This window comes from Eucalyptus grandis, chromosome 2, assembly GCF_016545825.1.
Source record: "Eucalyptus grandis isolate ANBG69807.140 chromosome 2, ASM1654582v1, whole genome shotgun sequence".
Classification (NCBI taxonomy): domain Eukaryota; kingdom Viridiplantae; phylum Streptophyta; class Magnoliopsida; order Myrtales; family Myrtaceae; genus Eucalyptus; species Eucalyptus grandis.
Window position 1 is genome coordinate 34,993,108 of NC_052613.1, and position 12,966 is coordinate 35,006,073.

The following is a 12,966-nucleotide window of genomic DNA, read 5'->3' on the forward strand; positions in this document are numbered from 1 at the left end:
GTATACTTAAGTGCCAGTTTCGAAGTTAAATGGAACACTTAAGTGATACTTCTGCAAAAATTCGGCCAAATGGCTGACGTAACAATTTTCCAGCGAGTTTGGTCTAAAACAGCGGCGTTTTGCACGCGAGGTGGCGAGAAAATGCAAAAACGACACCGTTTCATGTCCGATGTGTAAATAATAATATAAAAATTACTTAAATTAAATTTAAAATTAATTTTATATAAAATTTTCTAAAAATTAAAAAACTAAAAATTAAAAAAAAATGGGGGGGGGGAGATCGAAGGGGCGGCCGAGGGCTAAGCCTTCGCCGCCGCCGCCTCCCCGCCGTCGCCGGGAAGGGCCGGCAACGGAGGGGGAGGGTCGGCCGAGGTCACCGGTCCCCGGTCGATCGGCGGCAAGGGCCCACCCCGCCGCCTCCGAGAAGGGCCGGCGATGGAGGCGGGAGGGTCAACTAGGGTCGCCGGCCCCCGGCCGCCGGGCGACGAGGGCCACGACCCTCACCCCAGATCTAGGCGAGGGCTCGCGGACCCTCGCCATCGGTCGCCCGGGGGTCGGCAACCCCGGCCGACTCTCCCCCTCCGTCGCTGGCCGTTCTCGGCGACGGCGGGGAGGTGGCAACAAAGAAGGGCTCGGCCCTCGGCCCGCCCCCTTCGGCCTCCCTTTTTTTTTTTTAAAAAAAAAATATTGTTTTTTAATTTTTAGAATATTTTGAATAAAGTTAATTTTAAATTTAATTTAATTAATTTTTATATTATTATTTACACATCAAACACGAAACGGCGCCGTTTTTGCATTTTCTCGCCATGTCAGCGTGCAAAACGACGCCGTTTTGGACCAAACTCGCCGGAAAATTGCCACGTCAGCCATTTGGCCGGATTTTCGCCGGAGTGGCACCTAAGTGTTCCATTTAACTTCAAAACTAACACTTAAGTGTACCTTTTCGAAGTTATGGCACTTATGTGTACATTTTTCGAAGTTATAGCACTTAAGTGTCCTCCCGTGCCAAGTTCTGGCACTTGAGCTGTTCTTCTGCCTAGTATAATGGGAATACTATGTCTTTGTCTTCGTCTATACAGATAATTGCACAATTTTCTACACCACAAACTAAACCTATTGAGGTTCAGGATATTGTTATTAATACAATTCCTGATGAAGTTTGTCAAACCACTTAGGTGCAAAATGAAGTGATTGTAGTAGCTCCACTTAAGAGATCTACTAGGGAAAGACGTTCAATTATACCGCCAAACTATATAATCTATCTGTGAGAGCATGACTACGATATTTGTTGCTTGTTCGATTTAGTGACTTATATAAATGTTGTTTCTTGTCCTTAATCAGATATGTGGTTAGATGCGATGAAAAACGAGATGCGATCTATGAAACGAAATCTTAGTTAAAGACTGGATTTGTTATCTCATGTTTGCTGGCAATGCATCGTGGGCCCATACAAATATCGTCTACTAATACACGACATGATAGTGTTTGGGAGCCTGTTGAATTGGTTGAAGGTCACAAACCCATTTGCTACAAATGAGTGTACAAGACTAAAAGAAATCTTAATGGAAATATTAACAAAACAAAAAAAAATTAAACTCAAACTAGTAGAAAAAGGTTTCACTCAAAACAAAACTTAATTTTTTCTGAAGACTATTTCAAAGTGAATATGATATTAGTAGCTCATTTTTGGCATATAGTTACGTTAAATGAATATTAAAACTTTGTTTCTCAATTGATACCTTGATAGAGAAGTCTGTGTTATATAACCCAAAAGTTTTGCAACAGATGATTTACATAAGTATATGTGTAAACTGAAAAATCTTATTTATGGTCTTAAGCAAGTTTGTAAACAATGTTACTTGAAACTTCATAGTGTCATCACTTCATTCAGTTTTGTTGAAAATAAAATAGATCAATGTATATACTGCAAGGTTAGTGGGAGAAAATTTAGTTTTCTCACATTCTATGGAAATGATATCTTGCTTGAGAGTAGTGATATTGAATTACTATATAAGACAAAGCAGGTGTTGTCAAGGAATTTTGATTTGAAAGATCTTGATGAGATATATTTTGTCATTGGCATTAAGATTTATAGGAATCCTTCTCATATATTAGATTTATCTTAAATTGCATATATTAATTGTGTTTTAGAAAGACTCAATATGCAATATTGTAAACCAGAAAGTACTCTTATTATTAAGGGTAATAAAATGAGTCTATTGCAGTATCTTCATTCAAATTTTAGGAAAAAATCAAATGAGGGATGTACTTTATGCTAGTGCACGTAGAAGTTTCACGTATACTCAAGTTTGCACTTGGCTAGATATTGCTTTTGTGACAAAACTTTTAAGCAGATCAATCAAGTTTAAGACATGATCACTGATTGCTACCAATAAGGTTTTGAGATACTAAAAATGACAAGAAAACTATATGCTAGCAAACATGTTCAAGATTTGGAACTAATAGGGTATCCAAATGTGACCTTGCTAGCTATCAGGATGAAAAGAAGTTGACAACATAATATATTTTTATATTAACAGAAGATGCAATAATATGACAAAGTGATAAACAGAATTCTATGTTATTCTTTACCATATAAACGGAGTTTGTAACATTCTTTTCAGCTGTTACTCAAGATATTTGGCTCCGGAACCTCATTAAGGAGTTGACCATATTTGATTTTATGAATAGACTCATACGATTGTATCGAGATAATAACTCGTCGGTATTGTTTATCAACAACAATAAAGGTCTTGAGGGATCTAAACATATGACAGTCAAATTTTTTACTATAAAAAAACGATATAAAATGGTGACGCTACTGTAGAGGATATTTCCACAAATGATGTAGTTATAGACCCACTGATTAAAGACTTTTTTCCTTGTGTACTTGAATGACATGTCATGAATATGAGTTGCTGAATTCTACTGTTTATTGTGAGCTATTTTGATTTTGCTCTAATAAAACTTATATATGTATTACATATTCAATAAAGTGTTTATTAATGTGTTGTCACCATATTGAGTTATTTACATGTAATAGAAATCTCAATATATCGTGTAAGCCTTGAGTGAAGGTTGGGAGCATCTGATTATCAGCCTTGAGTATATGTCTTGATCACACATAAAGAAAGTTTAAGCATAAAGATAAGACATATGTGGATTTATTATAACCATAAAAATATTCTCTAGTGGCATATCCAGTTTCTTGTGACACTTAAGGTAAGGGAATAGTAACCAACAAAGGAGATGACACATAAGGTATTACTCTTTATAAGGTGTTATCTATTTGCCATACAATTTTATTAAATCCATATCAGTAATGTTGAAAGCACTCATGATCATGGAAGACTCTGTGTGTGTACATGTAGTTATCTCTATGATTCAATTTTTGAGACTTTATGGAATAAGATTGACTATTAAGAATTATCAATAGACCAACTTAAAGGTGCACACATACAATATAGTCTCAATTAACATAGCCCAAGTGGGAAAATGTAAGAATTTTCCTAATGTGTACTACATTAATTAATGTTGTAATTTCCAGTTTTACAGGATTTGTCTAATAAGGTAAGACATAAAATTTTCTTAATAGTCAAATATGGGTCTGGCTTATGTGAGCCGAGTTAGGTCCGGCCCATGATGAGAGGGCTCGACTGAAAACTTTATAAATAGTGCTACGGTCCCTCCTCTAATCATCATTATTCCATGAACATTCTCTCACCTCACATAAGAAAGTCGTGAGGGGCGGTCTCATCATACCAAGATTTGAGAACCATAGAGGAGAAGAACCTGAGCATCGAATTATTATCATTCCGCATAAAGAACGATGGATTCCAAATTATGTACACAAATCTTCATGTTCTCCCCCAATACGTTTAAGTTTCTAGCTATGTTGATCCTGAGATACCATTTCGATGGCTAACACACCTATGTCCCAACATAGGACACACGACACAAATATGATGGATGAATAGGTGGAGATAGTAAAACCTAAATAGAAATACGGATGTAAGATAGAATTGGAAAAGAATACGGATGTGGGACAATATTCCTCACCCAACAGCTGAAATGATGACTATATATTTTGCTCTTTTCTTTGGCCCTTTACACGAGAAAGAGAACCTTGACTTTTGTTATATCGCGATCGACTGTCATAAAATGTGAACTATATGGCTAAAGTATGTGAAACTTAAATACATATGCATAAACTTAAATATCATCACCTCGGAAGTTGAGTTTAGGAAATTAAGTCAAGGTGGAATCTAAAAAACCTTTAGATTACGTTTGATTGTCTGGATTTCTAATTAGAATAAGATTTGATATAAAATCCATGAATTTTGTTATATCTCATCTATCGTTGGTTATCGTAATAATCAAATTTGATATATTCACATTAAATCATATCATTATTTGATATAAACAACATATCAGTGTAAACGAACCTTAAAGTTCACAAAAGGAGATGAGAAACATCTATCGACACTTTTGCCTTTTTTTATATCCTTTTAATTTTATTTTTCATTTTATTAAATAGTAAACTATACTAATATACATAAAATACTAAATCGCCTAAGATATGTAATAATATAGATATATGTGTGTGTGTGTGTGTGTGTGTGTGTGTGTGTGTGTATATATATATATATATATATTTTTATGTATTTTATGTTATAAAATAGAATTAAATTCAAATATATATAAATAATATTAAATTAAAAAAATGGTTATTTTTTGTTATTTTGAATTAGAATTCAAATACTACTTATTGAAATATAATTTAAATTTTATAAATTTAAGAAATATATTATTTTAAAAATAATTTTTCAATTATGGATATTAGAAATCTTATCTACATTTATCTCACCTTTTCCATAAGATAATTTTTTCCCACATGTAATCCTATTACATCTTACTTTATTTTATCTTGAACATACATCAAATATAGGATGAAATAAATGTTATCATATCTTGAATTTTATCATAATTGTCAAATGCAACTTAGGGTTTTTACACCATGAACATCGGTACAATTAATAACCATTATGATCTTTTTACGGTGGGTGTATGCTTAAATTCTTTTATCCTGGTGCTCTTAAGATCAAGACATGTGAGCACATCTATGGCTATACAATTGACCCTATAATATATTTTATATATATATATATATATATATATATATATATATATCTTAGACTCTATAGGCGCATTTGATAATGATTCTGTTCCCGGAAGTAGATTCTGATCAGAATTGATTCTTTTTTATTCTGTTTCCGGGAACTAATTCTAAGCATTTTAAACCGTTTGGTAACTGTCCAAAATTTCTGATTTTAGAATAGAATTGTGTTTGGTATCGTGCTCATTAATTCTGTTCCAAATCAATTTCTTTTAATTTTTAAATAAAATTTGTACTTTTTCCTTTTTTTCTTTTCTTTTTTCATTTTTTCATTTTTTTCTTTACATTTTTCCCTTTCTTTTTCTTTGTTTTCTTTTATTTTCCTTTTTCTTTTCTTTTTTTCCTTTTTCTCATCTTCTTCTTCTTCTTGTGGCCGGTCGCCGAACCGGCAATCGGCCAGACGAGGGCCGGCGACCTCACCGGAGCGTCGCCGCCCCTCGTCGGCCGAGCCTCGCCGGCAGTTGGGTGAGGCTTGCCTAGCCCTGCCGAGGCTCAACCTCACCAAATCTGGCGAGGCCAAGCCTCGCCGGTGGCCGACCCGGCCTCGCCGATGGCCGGGCAAGCCTCGCCGAGGCTAGGTGAGCCTCGCCCGGCCACCGGTGGGGCTGGGCGTTGCGAGGCTTGCCCAACCCCTGCCCAGTCCCGGCGAGGCTCGGCCTCGCCAGATCTGGGGAGGCCGAGCCTCGCCGGTGGCTGGGCTTGCCTCCGGCGAGCTTGCTGGACCTCACCCTGGTCTGGCGAGCTCCTCGGACCCAGCCGACGGTGGCGGATGGCGGCCGGCAGCGGCGGCGGACGGCGACGCGACGCGGACGGTGGCGGGCGGTGGTGGACAGCAATCGCGAGATGGTCGAAGGGAAGAAGAAGAGTTCTTGATTTTGATTCTCAAATTTGTTCCCGAAACAAGAATCAACTTTTTTTTTGTTCATGATTCTATTCTCAATTTTTTCCCGAGAACAAAAATTTTACCAAACGCGATTTTAGGCCCAAACTGATTCTGATAACAAAGAATCAGAATTTAGCCTATTTGGATGGTTACCAAACAGAGCCTATTTGTTTCATTGAAAATGAATAATTTGGAAAACATATTTTAAAAATGACCGCTTGAAATAATTACTTAATGAAAAATATTTTTATTATTGAAAAGTATTTATATTCATTTTTTATGAACAATAAAAATATTTATTATTTATTTAATTTTAAATAATTTATTTATCATAAAATAAACGAATCGTTAAAGTGCAAATTGTAACACCCATAGCTCTTTGGACATCACTTGTCAACACACAATACCAGTTATTGTACGGCCTCCCCGTAAGTCGTCATCCTTGACCCACCAACGATGACAGCTTTTTACCGTTAATGTCCATCCTTCTGTCCCACTTCGAAAATCCGTTACAAAAACCTTAGATCCAATCGAATCCTGACACGTCATCAGCACGGGCTGACCCTTCAAGGTCCCACGTGACGTGGCAGAAAATGGAATGAAGCCAACCGCAACAAAGGCGAGAAAATATTGGGTGGTCCAGGACCTCCACGTCAGCGTGGTCCCCGGCCACTCACGAAGTGCCATGTGAAGCGGTGGGCCCACTTGGTGCCTTCTGCCTTCTTCCCCTCTCTCTCCTCCTCCTAGCCTACCGAGCCCTCTCTCCTCCTAGCCTGCACGCTCTCTCTCCTGTCAGAGCATTTATTGCGGCTTAAGCTTTTGTTTTCTTTCTCCAACGAAGGAAAGAGAAGCCCCGTTCGTTCCTCTGTCGTCTCCATTTCTTTCCTCTCGAAAATTTGAATCTGAAAATTTCTCTCTCCCCGCGCTCGTTGCTGCTCCACCGTGCATCAAGCGGCCGTTCCCCTGCCGTCGCCGACGAACCACATTACGGCCGCCCCTACTCCGGTGCTCGCTCGCTTCTCTCCGTCGTTCGTTCCTGTCTCCTTCCATCCCTGAAGAAGAAAATGGACGTCCTCCTCTCTGCAACAAAGACGTTCTCTCTCCCTCTCCTTCATTCAAATTTTGGATCTCCCCTTCGCTCCTAGATTTTGCTCCTCCAGGCCTCAGCTCTGGCGTTCGTTGCAGCTCGAGCGCTCTTCGCTGTTTCTGCGCTCTTTCCACGGCAGACATTTGTTTTGACGAATTTAAAGTTGTTTCAGCATTGAAGAGGCTATGGAGAAGTCGAGGACGGTGACTTAACAAATGTCAGGTGTGACTGCTAGTGTTGCCGGCAAACGAGGGTGAGGACCGCTAAGACAAAGGTGGTGGTGAAGGAGAGGACAAAGTCGGTGCTGCTGTTGAACATGCGGAATGGAGGTTGTAGCAGGCGTTGCTTCTGTTTTGTTTTTTTATATTTTGGAGCGGGTAAAGTCGCTGTGCGTGGAGAACCAGATATGGAGGGACCTCGCCCAGGCCAACGAGGCCACCGCCAACGCCCTCAGCACCAACCTCAAGCAAGTCCTGGCACAGGTCAGCAAGGACGACCGCCCTCGCCGTCGCCGACAAAGCACATTAAGGTCGCCCTTGCTCCGGCGCTCGTCAAGCGGCCGTTCCCCCGCGATCACCGACGAAGCACATTAAAGCCGCCCCTGCTCCGGCGCTCGCTCGCTTCTCTCTCCTTGTTCATTGCTGCTCCAGCGTTCGTCAAGCGGCTATTCCCCGCCGTCTCCGACGAAGCACATTTGTTATTTTGTAATGTGTTAATTTTTAATAGCATATTTTTTTCTTGCGTAAGCTTCGGTCCACTCTTCAGGGCCGTAATTGCTGGCCACTTGGTTGATGTGAAATGCCCAACATTTGTTATTTGTTGCTGTATGTTCAACATTTTTATTTCTTCACGGAGAAGTGGTTTGAGAGGTTTGTGGTAAACAAGTATGTTGGAAATTCAAAACTTAGTTCATTCTCCATATTATGTACTGCTCAGGCGTGAGCTAATTTGAGGAGAATGATGTGGAAATATGTCTAAATTGTGCCAGGAACCATTCAATACTCTTTTCGATCCGCTGCTTCATTGACTGCTTCATTGAGGACAATTTCATGGATATGAATTTTGGAAACATCCACCAGCAACCCACCCAGTTGGAGAATCGAAAGAGACAAGAAATATTTGGCAAAGAATTAATCAAATCACAAGACCAACCAGAACCAATAAAAAAAAAGGGTCATGATCGGAGGGATTTCTATCTAACTCTTGGAAATATTTCTTCCGTTTTAATTCCCCTGGTTTTTCGAAGAGAGAAAAGTTAGGAAAAAAAAAAAACTGGTCTAGGATAGATGGACACTGCCGGATTTGGGAGAGTTACAGAGCGGACAAGTATAGAGGGAAGACCCACACACCACGCACAAACACAGGTGCCTGCACAGCAACAACAGCACGCTTGTCTCCTCCTTCCCGTACTTCCGGCACGACGTCGTCATCGCCCTCCCTCTCCTCTTATCCTCCTGCGCCTCCACTCCCGCCCGCCTCCCGCTCTCCTCCTCCCCTCCTTCGTAATTGCTCCCGCCGACGCGGCGTAATGTGGTTCGTCGGCGACGGCAGGGGAACGGCCGCTTGATGCACGGCGGAGCAGCAACGAGCGCGGGGAGAGAGAAATTTTCAGATTCAAATTTTCGAGAGGAAAGAAATGGAGACGACAGAGGAACGAACGGGGCTTCTCTTTCCTTCGTTTGAGAAAGAAAACAAAAGCTTAAGCCGCAATAAATGCTCTGACAAGAGAGAGAGCGTGCAGGCTAGGAGGAGAGAGGGCTCGGTAGGCTAGGAGGAGGAGAGAGAGGGGAAGAAGGCAGAAGGCACCAAGTGGGCCCACCGCTCCACATGGCACTTCGTGAGTGGCCGGGGACCACGCTGACGTGGAGGTCCCGAACCACCCAATATTTTCTCCAACAAAGGCTGGCATCAACGCGTTGCGTTTTACTCCACGTTTTTTCCGGACGATGTTGCCGTGGTCACTGTCACAACGACCAATTTGCCGAAAATTAAGGAGAGCACTTCATGCCCTCGTCAGTGTCACACTAGCAACTCACTTTATATTATCACACTTTTATGCATCTCTTATTGACATCTTATCCTAATCTAGAAAACCAAACTACCATCTATTACAGATAAATAACTAGTCAAATCTATTCAGCGAAACTCATCTGACAGAAATACCTTCGTTCGAGAAATAATTCTAATCTCAAACCTTCCACTCATACTAACCCTCCTTAACCAAGTCTATGGCATTGTCACCATCCTTTGCCATTATGCTGCCACCCTCGATCGCCTCTAGCTGCCTTTGCAGATGCCCTTGAGGAGGGAGGGAGGGAGAGAGAGAGAGAGCTTATGTGATGGGTTCTTCAAGGTGGTGTCAATAACTGTAGGTCCCTTGGCTGTTGGCCGTGGTGATGGGGTCTTAAGGTAGGTACTAAGATTAGGATCATGTGAGTTAGAATCGTGTGTTGATGGGTGTGATGAGGAAATGGTAGGGGTAATTCTTTAGAAAGAAAATGACAAAATTGGAAATAGATTAACAGTCTTGTTTAAGCAGGATACAAACTTATTTGTTCAAACGTAGTGGATGCATAGTGGTTATCTTCTGAGAATCATGTGTCATGAGTTCGCCATTTTTCCTTTGTCCAATAATGAAAATACAATGCAGGGTTAAAGAAATAGTATGGACATTTCTAAAAGAAGTTGTGATGCGTGACGGTATCTCTGTAATATTTGTCCGATCAAAAGCCAAAAGCAAAAAAATTACAAAATAAAAGAGTAAAAAGCTGGCTAACCAAAGGAAGAGTAAAAAGTAGCCGTTTACCCTAAAAAAAGGGAAAAGAAAGGGGAAGAGAAAGGAAAAGAAAAAAAAAAAAAAGAAAAAAAAAATAGAAGAAAGAGAACTAGGAGACTTGTGCATACATGCCACAGACCCCTCGTGAAGTCGGATTTACTTCAATTCGCAACACTCAATAAGAATTTAAGCCTTTCATTATATTCAGAGTAGTTTTTGGAGTTAAGCAATATATTTGAAATTATGTGAAATTTGAGTTGTAAAATCCGATTTTAGAATTGTTAAGCAGTGCAATTTCCATAGAAATCATGGATTAGGACGTTTATGGAGCCATGGAATTTGACAAGGGTTGATTTGAAGCAGCAGTTTAGTCAGAGAAATTATAAAGTTTCGCACTCGAGCTTTTCATTGCGAATAGTACCTACTTTGGACAAGAGTTTTGTTAGCGCGTAGTAGTCATTTTATTAGCTACTATAAGCCAATTCATAGTTGAGGTAGCATTGTACTCAGTTTTAACATAACTTCTTTCTTATTTGAAAGGATTGCGAGTTTGATGATTCGAGTAATCTCTGTTATTTGGTCATATGCATTTTTTTGGTGAGTATCGCTATCTCTTCTATGAATTTCTAAACTCATATCTTGAAAGCGATAGAGATTCGATATATGAGTTATGAAAGAAATTTTTTGTTGCATAAAATCTGAATCGGGCATATACTTGTTAGTTATTTGTGAATGGTTTGGAAAAATGTTTTTATGAAAAATGTTTTGAGAAACTTTTATGAAAGACATTGAAAGCTTATACATATTATTTACGAATTTGGTTTATAAAATGAGTTTTGAAATGATTTCATAAATGTCTTGATGAAATATATTCTATTTGATGAACGGAGTTGTGAAAGAACATATATTTTGGTTATAAAATGTTATTCTAACTATGAGATTGGTTATAGATTAGATTTCCAGTATTTGAGGGCAATGGTTTGATGTTCAATAATACCATGAACTCGATTAGGGGTTTTTGGATATGCATACTAATTTGAATATATCCTTTTGAGCCAAACCATCAATTAATGATAGGTGGAGACTTTGCCAAGAGGAAAATCTTGGTTGTTTTGTCACTATCATAGTTTGATATTGAATAATAGATTGATCGATGGAGTGGACCATTGATACGTGATTTGATATAAGATATATCAATAAAATAGACTATTGATGCGTGGTGTGAGACGTATCAATGGAATAAACCATTGATATGTGAATTGATGAGATCGACCAATTGATTGAACTATTGATATTTGCTTTGATATTACCAATGAAATGAGCATTTTTTTTTTGTTTAAAATTATGTTGAAAAGATAATTTTTTTTTTTTTTTATCTCGTACATATGCTATACTGTGGATTCAAATTAAATGAGTTTCAATATGATTTTGTAAATATATGTTGTGAGTGTTCGATCTACTTAGAAGAGATAATAATATGTGATTTCTCACCCCTTTCATCCCAATCTTTCTTGAGTCCTTTTGCTACCGATTAGTAAGGTGAGAGTGATATTGACAGAAAAATTTGGTAATTGAATTTTGGGTATGAGTTGAGATAGTTTGATGCGTTTGCTTTGATATTATTGATGATATGAGTATTTGTTATATGTATGAAGTCTCGTTGAAAAGATAAAACTTATATGTTGTAGATTCGAATTAAATGAGTTTTGATATGGTTTGTAAATATGAAAAGTGAGTGCTCGATATGCTTGTAAGAGATATGGACTACTTACTGAGTTATGGTTACTCACTCCTTTCAACCCAATCTTTTTCAAATCTTTCAGCTAGTGGCTGGTAAAAATATACATGTCTGGTGACAGTTGTTGGATTTATTTGAGTTAGAAGATGTACTCATTCTCTATGATGGATTTTAGAAATTTTGACCTCGAAACCAACTTCATGTTTTGTTAGATATATGGATGTATTTATATTCTGATAGTAGGTTTACGTTGATTTTTGTTTTAGACTGCATCCCTTGGACAAAAAAAGGGCCATGTCATTCCCTTTTTTGGTAGAAATCGGGGTGCGATAGTCTTACTCAAAAATTTTAGGTGGCCATGCCCACTTTCCTATGGGTGAAATCTTATTTGACTCATATATATAAAGTGGCTTACACACACATGTAGAGACTAATTGAGTTGAAAGGTTCAAATACCAAGTGTTCTAAAAATAAAAATAAAAAGTGGCAACTTGACGCCATTTTAAATTTCATAGCTAAAATTAAAGTGCAAATTGCAAGTTTTGAGCAGGAGATGCCAAGTGTCATTTGGACAAAAACAAAAAGTAGGTTATTTTGTGTTTTCACAAAAACTAACAATAATGTGCAAATTAGAGAGAACAAGCGATGGCAAGTGGTTATGGGATGAACGGAGAGAGGTGATGAAATTTGGGAGAAGCGTGGTGATGTATAATTACCCATGCTTTGTTAAAGGCATAGCTGTGATTTTACGGTCTGTCACGATTTTATGGTTATAATTGACAAAGGGTAATAGCCATTGATTTCATTTTTCAACACCAAGTAAAGAAGGCACACATATCGTTACCAAAAGCGTAAATTTTCTTGATTGAAAGAGATTACTTGCTTATAAAACCTTAATATTTGTAGACTTCATAAATAAGTGATGTACTTTTAACATCTCCTCACATGTGCAAATTGAGTCGACAATAGCAAGCGAAATTGATGAAGGAGGAGCCACAATCATGGAATAATCAAGGGTGACACCTGGCTCTTTTTCTAAGTTCAAAATGTCTAACTCAATTTAAATTAATAGATTGAGGGAGATTATATGTATAAAGACCTCGTTAAACCCTAGTAAAAAAATATGGGATCATGTCTAACAGATAAAATTCATTTTGGTGTTTATGCTCATCTTATTAGTTTCCATTATGTTTATGTGGAATTATCTATGCAACAATTTGAATCTATTTGCTTAAGTACATTGTCTTGCAATTTCAAGTGTAAGATAAATAGAAAGATCGTATCTTACTAGACTAATGAAATTAGA